This window comes from Thamnophis sirtalis, unplaced genomic scaffold (assembly GCF_051295495.1).
Source record: "Thamnophis sirtalis isolate CommonGarterSnake01/CBP01778 unplaced genomic scaffold, rThaSir2_p1.2 scaffold_1, whole genome shotgun sequence".
Lineage (NCBI taxonomy): Eukaryota > Metazoa > Chordata > Lepidosauria > Squamata > Natricidae > Thamnophis > Thamnophis sirtalis.
Window position 1 is genome coordinate 102,195,819 of NW_028261381.1, and position 4,119 is coordinate 102,199,937.

Below are 4,119 nucleotides of genomic sequence, written 5' to 3' on the forward strand. Positions count from 1 at the left end.
GATAGCAAGTAAAATATTAGTTATAATGTCAAAAACCAGATAGAGAAAAGAGCCTGGCAAGTTTTCAAAATGAGACATCCTCAGGAATACTGGTGACCAAAACACCATGTGGGGACTTCAGCTGTAATTGAATCATGCAGTGATTAAAGAGTTGACATGTAAGGTCTTTTCCATGAGATTATGATTCCTACATTGATCTGTTCTTTATTTGATTGATTGATTGATTGGTTTCTACATTGCCCATGTCACTAATACCGTGACTCTGGGCAGTTTACAGGATAACAACAACAACAGCAAACAGCAGCATGACAAAGTAGCAACAATGATGTATTGGAAGATCTGCAAGAAATGCCATTTGCCTGCATGTAAGAACTCATGAGACTGTAAAATAGACAAGTAATAGAAAATGAAGAAGCTGAAGTGATCTGGGACTGTAGAATTCAGGCAGACAGGTACCTGACACATAATACCCCAGACTTAACAAAAGACAAAAAAAGTATGTATAGTGGATGTGGCAGGACCTGGAGGCAGCAGAATAAAAGAGAATAACAAAATACAAAGTCCTTCAAATAAAAATAGAATGACTGCTGCAAAAGACAGCAAAGGTAATACCAATAATAATAGGTAACTTGGGTGCAATCCTAAAACAACTGGAGCACCACTTGAACACTATCGGCATTGGCAAAACTCACCATCGGTCAATGCAAAAGGCAGCTTGACTTGGAACAGTTTATATCCTGCAATGATACCTTTAACACCATCAAACATCACCATCTACCTCACCCAGGTCATTGGAAAGGACTCAATAGGTGGACAAAAATGCAAACTCCAGTCTGAACATCTGATTATCGTACAATGAACCACAATAATAATAGGCCCAAACATTTGAACTACAAATGAACTACATCTTCCACAAAACAACATGAACTTATAGTTCAATTACTAAAATTATACCATTGGTTTAAGTAGCTTTAAGTAAAGAGTCATTACACTCAGGGAAAAGTGGTCTATTTGTGGAACTTCCATGCTCAACTGCAGCAGATCTTTGAGAAGCAGATTCCAGGAATAAGAATAGTCCTTATTTTAATGCTTTGCTTATGAGTTTTGAATGGCATCTTACCACATTTAGGTATTGAAAACTGAACTATGTGCATAATTGGTTTCATTTGGCAGAACAGTTAATTGGGTCTTATTTTCCTTCCCATTGATTCAACCCTTATCAGCAAAATACCAGTAGGATCTACACTGGAGCCTATTTCATTTCTGAAGTGCCATTATGCTGACATTCTGAAGTGCAATTGATTGGTCTGGAATCACAAGTATTTACCAGTACCTATTACAAATGTTCATATACCATCTATTAGTACAAATACTTGTATGCCACTTACTCTCACGAACCTAGTAAATGTATGCTCCACAGAGTCATACTCTAAGGTTTAGTTCATAACTGCATAAGAAGTAATCAGATGTTGAAAATTTCCCTTTTACATTGGTATTTATAGTGTAAGCACATATCATAATAGCCCTATTATGCCATGCTGATCTAAGAGACCAAAGGGAGGGGGGCTATGCTGTTAGTTCATGTGGGCTGTTTTAAAGAATGGAAGTTTCATGTGAACCTCCATAGGTGAACAGGAGTGCAGATTTGTTTGTCTAGATAATATAGTTTTTAATGTAATCCAGTGGATCTAGTTTGACTTTCTTCTTTATGGTCAAGTTTGGTTAATTCAGATTTTGTTACCTCTCCATTCATTCCATTACCATTTCAGGTTTCTCTCTCATTCTCATTCTTTTTTTTCTCTCTTCCTCTTATACATGTAGCAGATACATGCACAAAGAGCCCTGAGGGTATTTTAAAAAAATCACCACATCGTTTTGGCTTAAGGTCAAGGAATAGGAGGGATTATAGACATATTCTACAGCTTTTAAACCACTTCTAGTGGGACAAGTAAAAATAATGCTAAATTAGAACACATGCAATACAAAGAGATTCCAATAATTGAAATAGCTTTTGTAAAAGTAGATTGGGGAAAATGGGGTGACAGAGGAGCGATCTCAGGCAGGAAAATGGGTTAACAAGCATGCTAATCAAACATGAGTGAATAAAACATTACAGCAGATACTGGAATTATGGTTGATCTTCTCCACATGTTGTGAGATTTCACCATGTCTTCTGATGTTCATGAAGTGCTCTGCTAGTCTTCTGCCTGTCTTCTACATTGTGGCTCTTAACAGTCCTTGCCTTGTATGTGATATGATGACTCAACCACAGTTTCAACTGGGATACTATTAGCATCTTATATCAAGCCAAATCCAAAAATACTAGGGAGTGAATATGCATAACTGAGTATTATTTACTTTTTGATGATACATCAATCCAAACCAGAAGATGATTTCCCCCAGAGACTTCAGGTAGAACCAGATAGAGAAAAGGTCAGAACTCTGAAGAGCATCATAACCTATCAATTTGAGCTCTCTGTCCCAACAATCGCCTTCTCAACCCACCCACTCAGCCAGGACTGGAATCACAGTAAAACTTTGTCTCCAACCTTTGCAGATTCCCCAGAAGGGTATGAATGTTGACGGTATTGAAGGTTGTTGAAATATCTAAGAGGATAAGAATGGTCATGCCATCTCCATCTAAGGTTTACCATAGATCACCCATGAGAGTGCTTTTCAGGACATGTCCAAGTCTGAACCCAGATTCCTATAGGTCCAGATATAAGTCTCATCATGTTAGGATTACGTTAGGATGCTACATCAAGTATTATGTTTCCTTAACCTTCACATAGTGAATTTGCAGGAAGTGAGGCACTGAACCAGTGGAAAAGGAGGAGATTGCTGAGTATCATGTGAAATTTTGAAATCCAAACGCATTGAAATCTGCTCACAAATTTCTGAATTAATATTACTTGTTGTCTTCCTTATCTCCATATACTGTCAGGCTAAAAAAAGCCATATTCATTTTAGGATGTTTATCATACACAAAGGTAACTAATATGAGAAAATGTCAGGAAAGACAAGAAAATTTCTTGGAAGTTATTTTTCACAACCTATATTTATGGATTTATTTCCACAGTTCAATAAGACTCACAATCTTAAATGGTTCCAAATCATTCAGTAGCGGGCATCAGTCACTACTACGTCTTCTAAGTTCACTTTGGACAAAAACTCTTATCCCACCTTTAACCTTCCCTTTTTTATTCAAGATTATTGAGGAAATTATGGGGCTGCAGTGGCAAAGGTTTTGAGGAATACACATTTTTTGGTTCTCCCTATTCCCTCTATTAATAGGGATAGGGATAGTGGCTCAGTGGTTAATACGCTGAGCTTGTCAATCAGAAAGGTTGGCAGTTTGGCGGTTCATTTCATTTCATTTTCATTTTCATTTATTAAATTTCTATGCCGCCCAATCCCGGAGGACTCTGGGCGGCTTACAGAAATGAAAAAAGATTAAAAAGAATTATTAAAAACAATTGGACACAACAAGGTTAAAAAGGGAAACACAACAAACACCCAATCAGGAGGGGGCTGGACCTCAATCAAGGGGTCAACAGCCCCAAGCCTGCCGGAAAAGCCAGGTTTTAATGGCTTTGCGAAAGGCCATGAGAGTGGCTGGGGCCTGGATCTCAGGGGGCAGCTCATTCCACAGGGCCGGAGTGGCAACAGAGAAGGCCCTACTCCTAGGCGTCGCCAGTTGGCATTGTCCCGCTGACGGCACCCGGAGAAGGCCCATCCTGTGCGATCTTATTGGTCTGAGGGAGGTATGTGGCAGAAGACGGTCTCGCAGATACCCGGGTCCTAGGACATGTAGGGCTTTAAAGGTGACGACCAGCACCTTGAATCGTGCTCGGAGACCAATGGGCAGCCAGTGCAGCTTGCGGAGGATAGGTGTGATATGGGTGTACCTTGGCACACCCAGCATCGCTCGTGCGGCTGCATTCTGGACTAATTGCAGTCTCCGAACACTTTTCAGGGGCAGCCCCAAGTAGAGCGCATTATAGTAATCCAGTCTTGAGATGACGAGGGCATGAGTGACTGTCTGAAGTGCCTCCCGGTCCAATTAGGGCCGCAATCGGTGCACCAGGCAAACCTGGGCAAAGGCCCCCCTGGTCACAG